We start from the raw sequence: 13,730 nt of genomic DNA, 5'->3' as shown, positions 1-13,730 counted from the left end.
TCAACATCGCAGGTGTGGTAAGAGTCCAGCAAAAGCTGCCCTACTGGATTCTTCTATGAGCATAGACTGGCTTCAGGGACTCAGGAACACAGGAAGCTGTTTATGCAGAGTGAGACCATGGCTCAGTATTATTTATGCTGGCTCTCTGTGGTTTCAAATAGGAGACATTCCCAGCCTTGCTGGGCAATGCTGGAAATTGAACCATATTCTTCACGCAACACAGATGCTCTTCAGTTGAGCTATGGCCTTTCCCATAAAGGAAGTGAGTTTCTATAGCATTGTTCAGCCAAAGGAGCCCTAAGACCACTGGTAATGAAAATGGTCTCAAAATGTTAATAAAAACATTGGGGAGGAACCAACTGAGTTTGGTTTCTGGGCAATTGTCTACCTCCACCTAAAAGGAAAGGTTGGGGAGTCTCTCTGCAAACATGAAATCCAAAGAGAGAATTTTGATGGGGAAAGGGGAGGAATCTGGGAAAGCCAGGAGAAGCAGCACAGAGGCTTTGCTTGGAAAGAAACGTCCTTCTCTTGAGCTGAAGAATGCAAACAGGAAGAAGCTAATAGTCTTTTGGAGTGTGTGCAGCTGCATGTGAGTCTGAAGACATTGAATGCTCTGCCGGCAGTTATTCAGTCTGCACCTTACAATAGAGGAGAAACACTTGCTTTGACACTGCATTTGATAACTGTTTTGTAGCCTGAGTGGAGATCTTTTCATTTACTGGGAAAAGGAAGGCAGCTGTGGCTGTCTTCAGCTAAACTTGCTATTCTGTATGTGATGGTATTCATTTTCTTTCCAAAAGGGGGTGGGGGAAGAAAGGAAATGCAGGTGGCTTTTGGTTATTAACTAGAAAAGCTTAATCCAGTCCAGAATATCTCAAGCAGCTTCCTACAAATGAATCTGTGGCATTTACTGTGATATACTAATGCTTCTTTGTGTGTTGCTCGGTATTGTTTGAAACTCTTAAGATGGCTCCTTGGAAACAGGAGATTCATATCTGATATGTCACTCTCCTCTTCTAGGAGTAGGAAAGTTTGGGAAGGGGAAAAAACAGAGGGTGAGAATTATAACAATATCTTCTAATTCAGGTGTCAATCAGCCATTACTCCAGGTACAAAATTATGCACACTCAAATTATGCAAATTGAGAAGATAATTCCTTCTAAATTGCCTTTTCAAACAGGTTGCCTCTGTGTTTCGATTTGGACGGCTTTAAATGACCTCACCCTAGTTTTCTCCAATTGTTCCTGATTAGCAATTGACCTTCTGCTGGCTCCTTTCTTCAATCTGATGCAACGAGGGCCCCTCTTTTTTTCCATTAGAGTAAAGGTTCTGTTTCAGATAGGCTTGCTGAAACAAGTCTTTTCAGTTCTCCATTTGCAAGGATTTTATTAACACATTTTTGAGCCTGCCTGAGATTCTGCTTGAGGCTGAAAAAATCTATATTTCTTGCTGGCCTATCATTTTAACATCTGTTACTGAGAGGACTGCAAAATTCAGGGTACTGACACTCAACTAGCTTGACTAAAGACTGTGTAATTGTTTTTTTTTTTTCCCTTCTCCATAATTGTGCATAAAGAGAGAGAGAGAGAAAGGACTGGATTTCCTTTAATATTTGGAAGAAGTGTTATTACCCCCCCCCCAGATTAATTAATCCTGAATGAATGCTCAATGCTTGTCTGCATTTACAATCAATACAGTGGATTAGAATTGTCATTCCAGACCTCAGGGCATATTCTCAAGGTCATTCATTTCTGATGCAATTCGTATAAGCACTCGCCCAAGAGTTAGTCCTGTTGAATTCAATGGGGTTTATTTTTGTGTAGATACATACAGAAGATTGTATCTGTAGACCGCTTAACCATTAACTGCTCCAATCCAGTACATAGATAGGTATGCTTAAGTCCATTGTACACCATTGGTTTAATAAAAGTTACGTGCAAGATCCTTTGTTATCGGTATTAATATTACACTTTTGTTCACAGAACAGGGCTCCAAAAGTTCCATGCTTATGAAACCTTTTCATGGGAATGTTTTTATAGCCTCATACTTGCCCGTTTTTACCTGTTCAAAGGTGCACTACCTAATTTTTGAGAATGTGTCGTTTTGTTCCCTATCAAATTTGTGCCTAATATCAAAACATACTTATCGCTTGCTTTGCTGCATCTAAAAGTGACACTGCAGGAATTGGCACCATGCCATTGGCTCAGTTCACATATAATGATAAACAGTTTTTAAAAAATAGCTTATAGGAAATAGAATAGTTGGATGAAGTATATATTTAGCTGAAAGAGAACTGGAAGTCTTCTTATCTTTATCTACTTTCTCTCTCTCTCTTTTCCCACCTTCTTTTCTCTCTCCCCCCCCCCCTTTTTGTTCCCGTTCCTTTCTGGATTAGACAGAGACATAGCTCAGTTGCTTAGTGCATGGGGCTGATCATGCCAAGATTGCTGGTTTGATCAGTCTATGGGGCAGCTGCATATTCCCGCATTGCAGTGGGTTGGACTTTATGATCCTCAGGGTCTCTTCCAACTCTGTGATTCTATGTATAGATTTTCTAAGTACCTCTATTATTCGGTTGCATTATTTTTAAAAAATATACTTTGCATTGGGTATGAACTTTTGTACATCTTTTGATAAATAAAAATAGTTTACGGGGGGGGGGGATCATTTTCAAATCCAATACAGTCAAGTTACATTATCTTTGGGTAACATAATTTTGGGTTGCGAATGTGGCTAACCCAGAAGTGTATACTTCTGGGTTTCGCCACATGCACACATGCGCAGAAGCCCTCTGCACTCTTCACACATGCGCAGAAGCACTCTATCGTGGCATGCGCAGAAGCGGCGCCTCTAGATATGGACTTTTTGGGGTAAGTACGGACCCCCGGGATGAATTAAGTTCGTATCCAGAGGGTCTACTGTATATAGATACTGGTTGAGATTTAAAATCTCCCTTTAGAAGGCTTGTGAGATTTAAAATCTCCCTTTAGAAGCGCCAGTGTGGTGCAGTGGTTAAGAGCAGTGGATTCGTAATCTGGTGAACTGGGTTCGATTCCCCGCTCCTCCACATGCAGCTGTTGGGTGACCTTGGGCTAGTCACACTTCTCTGAAGTCTCTCAGCCCCACTCACCTCACAGAGTGTTTGTTGTGGGGGAGGAAGGGAAAGGAGAATGTTAGCCGCTTTGAGACTCTTTTGGGTAGTGATAAAGTGGGATATCAAATCCAAATTCTTGTTGTTGTTGTTGTTGTTGTTGTTGTTGTTGAAAGTCTTCAACAGGCACCAAAAAGAATAGATCAGGCACCTGTATGATATGTAATGTGAGGGAATCCTAAAAGTTAGGGGCCACCACCTTAAAGACACTTCCAGTTATGCCAAAGATAAGTGAAGCAGAAGCGACAAGGCCGCATGTACTATCACGCTGCTTGATCCCGATAAGCTGTTGAACATGGGTTATCATTAGATGCGAGCAAGTTCATTGACTTGCTTGGTTTTAATTTCTAAGAGAAGCAGAAAGCCTCTGCTCCATAGGCCCATCCGAAAGCTGCAAAAAGTTTTGCGGTAGAAAAAGGGAAAGTTCAAGTAGGGAGAAGGTGTAAGCAAAGATGTGTGCTGTGCCAGCTATAGGGGAAGTCAGTGGAGAAGACAGAACAGACACACCGGGAGAGACAGGGCTGTGCAACACCTTGATAAGAGAAGGGAACTAGATGCCGTTGAATTTGCCTGCAAGCCAAAAGCTGCCACATCATAGTTCTCACCCAACTTTTTTGTCTCCTCAACACCTTTCGGTGCTGCTATTCTCTTCTACTCCTGACATGGCGGAAGGTGGAAATAAAGTTCTGCATAGTAGTTAGTCACAGTGTTGAAAGGTTTCCTCCATGTGGTCTGTCACTCGGGGGAACTGCAGACCTAGATCTCAGCCCACTGCTATACTTCACCAAGCAAAGCCCTGTGCACAAGAAACAGATCGCCACTGCAGCAGCTGCATAGAGGTTGGTTCTTACATTAGAATAAGGTTTTCTTTTTTAAAAAAGAAGTAGTATCTTCTCTTCTGTGGGCATTTGGCCGGGTGGCTGGGCGCTCTCACTCCCGGCTCAATTTGGGTTGCGGGGGAGGGGTGTCAGAAGTTCCCCCAGTTGACGTGCCGGGCATCCCCAGTTCACCCTTGGCAGTGGCAGCAGCAGTCTCAGCAGCCCGGAGCCAGCCTGGTAGCGCAGTTGGCTCTGGCTGGCTTCAGGAGCTGCTCGCTGCCATGGCACCCGCCATTTTGCCTTGCCAGAAGTCCCCATATGATGTATGTTGTGCTGTTGAACCAATCACACAACATTCATTTCCTACTAATAAATCTACAACACTTAAAATATACCGTATTTTTTGCACCATAACACTCACTTTTTTCCTCCTAGAAAGTAAGGGGAAATGTCTGTGCGTGTTATGGAGGAAATGCCTACAGGTGGCATGCCTACGGATTTTCCTCCTCTAAAAACTATGTGCGTGTTATGGTCGGGTGCGTGTTATAGAGCGAAAAATACGGTAATTCCGGGGACATGAAATGAAATTCAGGGACATTCTGGGGACGGATTTTGTCCGGGACAGAATTGTAAATCCGGGAACTGTCCCTGGGAAATGGGGATGTCTCTTAACCATACATTAGATCTCTGCTTTTGAACAAAGCTCTGTTATCAGATGTCCAATGTACTTAGAACTTCTTGCCTAACTTGGGCATGTTACTACTGTAATCTGGACCTGCACAACTTGTGAACCACCCAACCAAATGCCTATCACAAGACAATTATTAGAAACCCCTTCCTTATCCCCACCCAGTTTTTGCACTGAGCCTAAAAGTCAAGGACTATCCACTCCTGACCTTATTTTCTGAATCTTGGTGCTAAACACCACCATCTGAGGAGCAAGCACGGCTTCGCAGTGGCATGAACTCTGTGCTAATTAAAGTATTGGCTGTTCTGAACTTCTATAAGGCAGAGGTGGGGCAATTCTAAAGAGCAGCGCAGGTGGAAAAAGGCGTTCAATTTCACCCTCCCCAACCTCTTCTTCCATTCATTTTTCTTGCGGTAGAAATTCATTTGGCCTCTGAGCCCAACAAGGGGGGAAATGGCTTGCGATGATGGGGAATTGAGGCAAATGTAGATAAGCTTTATTGTACTAGCCAATTGCCATGACAAAGCCATGCAGACACTATCAGAGAAAGAACTCTCTTTAAATCTATATATCTTATCTATCTATAAAATCTATATAAAAACAGAACCTCTGTCTAAATCAGAATCATAAAATGCAGTTGCACGCGTAAATTAGAGGTCTCCACACAGCATACAGTGTTTTTATTTAGACCTCTGAATCTCCCTTACAGTTTACTGCAGTTTTATCCATGTTCTGCTTCCTAATCTTTTTGCCGCCAGTGCAAAGAGGGCACATTATGGGTCACTGGGCCATTAATGTCACTGAACAGCCATAGACCCCTCTTCGCCAGGGAGAGATAGCCGGGCATGAAAACAGGTAACCATCTCCTGCCCAGCCATGTTGCTCTTTAAATTGCCTCTCTTCAGCAGCGGAGCTAGCTGCTTGGGCACCCTGAGCGGCGCACATGCTGTGCACCCAGGGGGTGGGGTGAGCCACCCAGGGGAGCAATCGGCGCAGCAATCAGCGCCCATTGGGGGCGATCGGCATGGTGATTGGCACCCATTGGCGTGATCGGCATGGCAATTGGCGCCCATTGGGGGCGATCGGCGTGATGATAGTCGTCCAGGGGGGATTTTGTCATCCTCCTCAGTTATGACACCTGGGGCAGACCACCTCACCGCCCCCCTTCCTACGCCCCTGCCCCCTTTGTTGTTGTTTAGTCGTTTAGTCATGTCCGACTCTTCGTGACCCCATGGACCAGAGCACGCCAGGCACTCCTGTCTTCCACTGCCTCCCGTAGTTTGGTCAAACTCAAGCTGGTAGCTTTGTGAACACTATCCAACCATCTCGTCCTCTGTCGTCCCCTTCTCCTTGTGCCCTCCATCTTTCCCAACATCAGGGTCTTTTCCAGGGAGTCTTCTCTTCTTACGAGGTGGCCAAAGTATTGGAGCCTCAGCTTCAGGATCTGTCCTTCCAGTGAGCACTCAGGGCTGATTTCCTTAAGAATGGATAGGTTTGATCTTCTTGCAGTCCATGGGACTCTCAAGAGTCTCCTCCAGCACCATAATTCAAAAGCATCAATTCTTCGGCGATCAGCCTTACTTACTTTATAGGAATTTGGCCACATTTGAGTTCTGATGTATGGGCCAGCTGACATCACCTCTAGCTTGCCCTGAGGATGAGATGAGAACCTTGGAAATGTTAGCTTATTTATGTTTCCTAGAGGCAACTTCCATTCCTCAGTAACGAAATGAATAAAGTTGGGGTTGAAATCTCTTCAGATATGGTTTGTTTCATACCTCTTGTGTTAATGGTACCTGTTGAAATGAATCTGTACTGTCAAGGTGCTTGGATGAAATTCTGCACTCTTCTGAGTTAAATAACACAGCTGAGTTTCGTTATGAATTAACCTGCCCTTGAAAACTATATGACAAAGGCACAAGCTTTGGGCAGAGCATTCTCGTGACTAATATTGCTGTTTAGCATCATATTTATTCATCAGCACACATGGGGGCAAGCTTCAAAATGGGTAGGACTCTTGAGAAAGCCTGCATTTTGGATCTTAAAAAGTAAAATAGAGAAAACCTAGCAAGTTCAAAAATCATTCCCAAATGTTTGTTTGCAGCTTAGTCGAAATCTGATTAACATCCAGATTAACATCCCAGGTACTTGGATTCTTCAGGTTGTGGAAATCCTATGTGGAATGTGAACAGGTCCATTATTACCTTTTCAGACTAGGTGCATGGGCAACAAAGTGGAAGATAAGTTTCAGTTCAAGGAAATACAAAATGTGGATACACAGTAACCCACTTGCAGCTCAAAAATGTAGATTTTCTCTCTTTTTTTTATAAATATTTTATTGAAATTTTTAAGTTGCAATATAGTAACCAAACAAAATTATAACATAACATAACATACTTTCTTATCTTCTTGTGACCTCCTCACATCTCCCGCCCCTACCTTCCATGTTGAAAAAGATTTAATCCAGCAAATTATCACCTTACTTCCATCCTCACTGTCTAATTATCAATTAAATTTAACCAACTGTTTGTCCAAAATAAAGATTGTTTTTTCTTACATTTTCTTATCTTCCTACTTCTCTTCATCTATTTTGATGGTGCCCAATTGTTTATGATCAAGCATCCTGCTTAGCATTCATACAGTTTACAATGTTTTTGCAAATAAATCTTAAATTTTTCCCAATCTTCTTCTACCGTCTCCTCTCCCAGATCTCGGATTCTGCCGGTCATTTCAGCCAATTGCATATAGTCCAAAAATGTAGATTTTCTCAATCCAGATTTGTTGCTGCTCATCCTCCACATGCTGCTTTCAATCTAGATTACGGATTCTTCCATCCATGGAGTGGGGGGGGCAGGTACTTGACATGTGTCCCCTTGATTGGATTATCCACACCTTTTCCTGCCTGCACATGGCCCAGGTGATTGAAGAAGGGATGGTGATTGCAATCTTGGCCTATGCCCACCCACAATGTAATTGGAAAGGTGTGGATAACCACCCCCCATGGCCTGGATCACCTACTTCTGTTTTCAAATGGACACACCGTACAGTAAAGCTGAATCAGTCTGCAACAAGCTTTTATTGTTTGGAGGAAATCAGTTTCTCAAGAAACGCTTCTCAGGGGCACAGAAAATATGCAATAGATCTAGACTGTGTGAGGGCAACATAGAAAAAAATAAGCACCCAGTCTCCATTGAGTCTAGAATAAAATATGTGTATGTAGCCTGAGACCAAAAGTTTTACCTTTACATACTCAAATCCCAGTAGGGATGTATGGAAGTGAGAGCTGGACCATAAAGAAGGCTGATCACTGAAGAATTGATACTTTTGAATTATGGTGCTAGAGGAGACTCTTGAGAGTCCCATGGACTGCAAGAAGATCAAATCCATTCTTAAGGAAATCAGCCCTGGGTGCTCACTGGAAGGACAGATCCTGAAGCTGAGGCTCCAATACTTTGGCCACCTCATGAGAAGAGAAGACTCCCTGGAAAAGACCCTGATGTTGGGAAAGATGGAGGGCACAAGGAAAAGGGGACGACAGAGGACAAGATGGTTGGACAGTGTTCTTGAAGCTACCAGCATGAGTTTGGCCAAACTGTGGGAGGCAGTAGAAGACAGGAGTGCCTGGTGTGCTCTGGTCCATGGGGTCACAAAGAGTCGGACACGACTAAATGACTAAACAACAACAACAACATTCAAATTGTGATTGGAACAGTGCACTGGAGTTCTCGTATCAATGCGATTCACTAATTTAGAGTACATTTCATTGCCTCTGTGGATGCATTGCTTAGCCTGCCAAGCAGACTTTCCTATGATGGAACTCTACACTGTACCATCAAAAGCTTTTAAACTCAAAGATCGTACCCTCCAGATAGTGAGGACTACAACTCCCATCAGCAATAACTGACGATGAGCAAGTTATAACTCACAGGATCTATAGTACACCATGTTGGCTACTCCTGGTATAACTGGTGAAATAATCTGCAAAAGTTATAGAAAGTGTTAATCATCATCATCATCATCATCACAGCAGCAAGAAGAATAGTAATATAGAATGTATATTTCTTATGTTTAAATGGTGGGGGAGAATCTATTACTGGGAAATAATTAACCATTCGTTATGGAGAAAGTCTGCCAGTCTCACTATCTCAATAAATGATCAAAATAATAATGTACACGTAAATCATGTTAGTATGCTATTATGTTATTATCTTATGCAATACTTTTTATAAATTTCATTACTATATTACTCCACACAAACATCATTAACGAAGAATGATTTTATGGATGTTTAAGAATGCCAAAATATGTCGCTAGGATACAGGATAGTTGTTTTAAGAAGATGATATTCTATTTGTTGCCACATTACTTGTTTGAAAGCAGGATTTATAATAAAATAGTATTACATTGCTTATTAGAAGAAATAAACTTACCTAATTGGAATAAGCTTAAATATGAAGGCTGTTCTCTTTGCCAATACTAATTTGTTATCTTTATTTAGTGTTTCTATAATTGAACAATTTAAGTGGATACAAAATTGCTTTATAGTACTATTTCATAATTATTTTAATGTATATTGCGTTTGGTTAAGATGTGCAAAAGAAATTGAGGGCATTAATTTCAGAAAAAGAAGTCTAGGAAATGTGTACATACGAGAACATCATTATTATTTATGTGTGCATAACATACCTTTTCACCTTCACGCACCACCACCAAACTGGTAGATACCAAAGGATTGATGACTGTAAACACAATGTGTTTGATCAATGATGTTCAAGCTTTTTCAGAATAAAAACAAGCTGTATTGGTGCGGAGGTGTATTATCGGTATGGTTTGTTGTTGTTGTTGTTTTATTTGAACTCCACCCATCTGACTAGGTTTCCCCAGCCACAGCCATTTTATTTGGTTCAGAAAAGATCAACCAAAATTTCAAGGTTGTAGTGTTTGGGACTCTAGATCAGGCTTCCTCAACCTCGGCCCTCCAGATGTTTTTGGCCTACAACTCCCATGATCCCTAGCTAGCAGGACCAGTGGTCAGGGATGCTGGGAATTGTAGTCTCAAAACATCTGGAGGGCCGAGGTTGAGGAAGCCTGCTCTAGATGAAAGGTGATTAAGAGTTGACATGATAGAAGTTTATAAAATTATGGATGTCATGAAAAAAGTGTATAGAGAAAAGTTTTTCTGCCTCTCTCCTAACGCTGGAGACAGAGAGAGGAGGAGCTGCCGATCATTGAGGAGGAGGAGGAGGAGTTTGGATTTGATATCCCACTTTATCACTCCCCTTCAGGAGTCTCAAAGCGGCTAACATTCTCCTTTCCCTTCCTCCCCCACAACAAACATTCTGTGAGGTGAGTGGGGCTGAGAGAATTCAGAGTGTGACTAGCCCAAGGTCATCCAGCAGCTGCATGTGGAGGAGCGGAGATGCGAACCCGCTTCCCCAGATTACGAATCTACCACTCTTAACCACTACACCACACTGGCTCAGTGCTGTGCCCGGTTTCTCACTTGGCCTCCTCGTGACGATGTGACGTTGATGCATAGCATGCTCATGACATCACACACATGACATCATGCACCCACAGCACGTGGCAGGCCCCCTCAATCTTGAGCACAAGACGGCGCCTCTGCATGCAAATAATCTTGTAAAATTAATATGAAAATAAACGTAGCCGTGCGGCACGGATCCTAAATACGCTCATTCTAAAATAAATGAGTGTCAGTCTGTTTAACATTTGCTTTATAAATATGCCTCTTGTGACTTCTGAAGGATTTTTTGGTAGGTAGAACTCAGTGCCGGATTTACGTTTAAGCCAAACAAGCTATAGCTTAGAGCCCCTGGCCCCCCCCCCCAAAAAAAAATTAAAGGGGAAAAAACGTGGATGTACATTTCCAGAATATAAGATAAAAAACAAATAAAATAAAACCTACATACAGCAACAGTGTTTTGCGTTGTGTAGTGTCCTATGATGTAAGTAATGGGCCCCGCCTGCTCGCCTGCTCCCTAAAATATCACATATTTTGTTATGTTCAAATGGCTTTAGATACCTGTTAGGTCCATAAATTACCATATATCATATATTCAACACAAAACAGTGACAATTTTGTTATGTATTGAAGTTCTCACCCTGGCCACCAGGGGTATCCTGTATATAGTTTTCACTCAGGTCCACGTCAGTTAATTTAGGCAGGAAACCCTGGGTTGTTGTTGTTACAAGGTTGACAGCCGGCTGCCTATAAAAGCAGGCTGGCTGAGCTGTTCAGTTCAGTTCAGTTCAGTTCAGTTCAGTTCAGTTCCAGCTCACTTATAAAGAACTACTTGGAGAAATCTCTGTATCGTCTGCTATGTCCACCCACTATTTAATAAATTTGTTGTTGACAAAGGACAGCTGGACATATAAAGGGGCCTGTTACCTTCAGTAGCTTAGGGCCTCATGAAACCTAAATCCAGCCCTGGCAGAGCTTCAGGGAAGGGAGTTGGGACCAACAACCACCCAAATTAATCATGCTTGATATAAGGAGGAGAACATCATGAAGCCAAAAGTAGAGATAATGGGGAGAGAGAAATAAGAGAGAGAGAGAGAGGATCAGGCCAAAGGCCTTTCTAGTCAAGCATTCTGTTCCCACCATCACCAACAAGATGCCTACGGGAAGTCGAAGAGCCAAACACTGGGGCAATAAACCTCTTCCCCAGCAACTGATACTGGTATTCAGAGGCATGCCAACTCTGATACTAGAGGGAATTTATAGCCATCTTGACTAGTAGCCTTATCCTCCGTGAATTTCTCTAATCTCCTTTTAAAGCCATCCAAGAACTTGTCTAATCTCCTTTTAAAGCTGTCCAAGTTGGCGGCTCTCGCTGCAGCGTGTAGAAGCAAATTCCATGATTTAACTCTGCACTGCACTTCCCTTTTGTCTCTCCTAAATCTCCCACCAGTCATGTTTCAAGTATTATGAGAAAGGAGGGATGGAGGAGAAATTCGATTCAGCTCACACCCCAAGGTGAACTTTTCACTTTCTTGAAGCAATATGCAAACTCAAACTCAGCCTACCCTTCGAAATTCACACTTATCCAAACGTATTGGAAATGCAGTTCTCTGGCTGAGTAATGTGTACAGAAATGCATCCACTAGGCTAAAGTGTGCAACAGTTCTCATACCAAATGTAAACAAACTGCGAAAAAGACTCTGTGGATTGAAAGTGGAGACGCCGTATGTACGTTTCCTTGCATATTTGTTTGTTTTGTATCACACAAAAAATCTTTAATGAGAACTAATTAAAAAATAAATGCATAGATTAGTGAAAATAACATGCAACAATATTGAGGAAAATTGATTTGTGATGAGGTGTATATTAGGCAAAATTGCATACAGGAAGGATAAATTTACACATAAATGCTGGTGCGCTTTCATGAGGGGTTTTGTTTGCTCTTTAATTGCAGATAGGTTTGAAAATGTAGAAAGCTGGATTTACGATTGGGGAAATGAGAAGCCGAGAAAACCTGAAGCAGACAAATTCCCAAATCCCTATAAGACAGAGAGAAAAACTTCTTAGCCATTTTCTCCACAGAATGTATAATATTATATACCTCTATCATGTCTCTGCCCCATACTGACCTTTTTTACCCTCCTGGGGCAAAAAGACCCACATTTAATCTTTTTTCCTAGGGGAGCTTTGGTCATTTTGGCGGCCCTGTTCTTTTCTCTACACCTTTGAGAGATGCAGGGATCAGATTATTTATCTAGGGCTTTAGGAGTTCTGACCTAGGCTTTGTCCTCTTCATTTGACTATATTGGACAGGCGATCCCACTGTGCCGAGTCAATTCCGGGGCCATTTGATGACACAGGCAAACGTCCTCAAATATTTATCTATTTAGAAGCTCCCGAAAGCATCCCAGTAGAGGCGACACATTGCTTGCCAGGCTGCTGAAAACCTGGAGAGAATCGGAATGAAATGAGTGCTACCAAGGAAAACTTTTGAAAACCTACCCCAGCATGCTGATAGGATCCCTGGAGAGAGCACATCATCTACAACAGTGCTGGCATCACACATGCTGATACTATTAATAAAAGGGAATGGCTCAGATCACAGGAATTAATTAGTTTGAAACTCCAACTGCCAGGAAGGGAGCAGGCGCACCATAGCATCCTGAAGTGTGTTCGTATTAATGATTCTCCGGCTGGTGCGCTGTTGACAGAATCTTGTCTGTTTCAACAAAACTCTGGAAGCAGCTTTTAAACTTCAGGGGCACCCCCCATCAAACAGCAAGGGGTCTCGCAGTAGCACTTTCGCGCGGAAGCTACTAAATCCTGCAAAATAAGAACTCGATGGCTTCTCCCGCTGCTGCCAAGTGGAAAAAACCTACCTGCTGTAACTGGGAAGGCCTTTCTCTTTTCACTGAGCGACTCTCTCTCTCTGAAGCTGGCAGAGAGCTCAGCGCAGCTCCACGTTCCCTCTTTGAAAGGCTGGGAAAGGACACGGGCCTCTTGTTAAGGAGAGGCTGCGGAGAGAGGCTGGATGTGAGTAGAAAACGAATGTTCCCACTCAGGAGGATGCTGCAGAACAGAACTCCCAGAGGTGGAGAAGCAGCACAGATAAGTCCAACAGAGATGGGAGTTGCTGCAATCCTCCTGAGCAACTTTCCTGTACCTGGTGCTATGTGGGTGTCGCTGGACCACAATGCCCATCAGCCCCAGACAGCATGGCCAATGGTTAGGGAGGGCGGGTGGGAGCCACAATTCAACAGCATCTTGAGGTAACAGGATGGGGAAAGCTGCTATACAGTCTTAGGTAAAAGGTAAAGGTAAAGGTACCCCTGCCCGTACGGGCCAGTCGTGACCGACTCTAGGGTTGTGTGCTCATCTCGCTCAAGAGGCCGGGAGCCGGCACCGTCCGAAGACACTTCCGGGTCACGTGGCCAGCGTGATGAAGCTGCAGCTGGCGAGCCAGCACCAGCGCCGCACACAGAAACGCCGTTTACCTTCCCGCTATAAAGCGGTACCTATTTATCTACTTGCACTTTGACGCGCTTTCGAACTGCTAGGTGGGCAGGAGCTGGGACCGAACGACGGGAGCTC

General features: G+C 43.2%; 1 long non-coding RNA gene across 1 annotated transcript; it reads right to left on the bottom strand.

Annotated features, from left to right (window-relative positions):
* Nucleotides 1–8,513: 8,513 nt before the first annotated feature.
* Nucleotides 8,514–13,093, bottom strand: LOC308577149. Its single transcript, XR_014003474.1, has 4 exons — nt 13,019–13,093; nt 12,416–12,586; nt 9,344–9,396; nt 8,514–8,635 (listed from the first exon to the last, which is right to left on the bottom strand). It is a non-coding gene; the product is annotated as an uncharacterized lncRNA (long non-coding RNA).
* Nucleotides 13,094–13,730: the final 637 nt, after the last annotated feature.

Source organism: Podarcis bocagei, assembly GCF_964188305.1.
Source record: "Podarcis bocagei genome assembly, chromosome: 17".
NCBI classification, from domain to species: Eukaryota; Metazoa; Chordata; class Lepidosauria; order Squamata; family Lacertidae; genus Podarcis; species Podarcis bocagei.
Note: the sequence above shows the minus strand (reverse complement) of the source record. Positions and strands in the feature narration are given on the sequence as shown.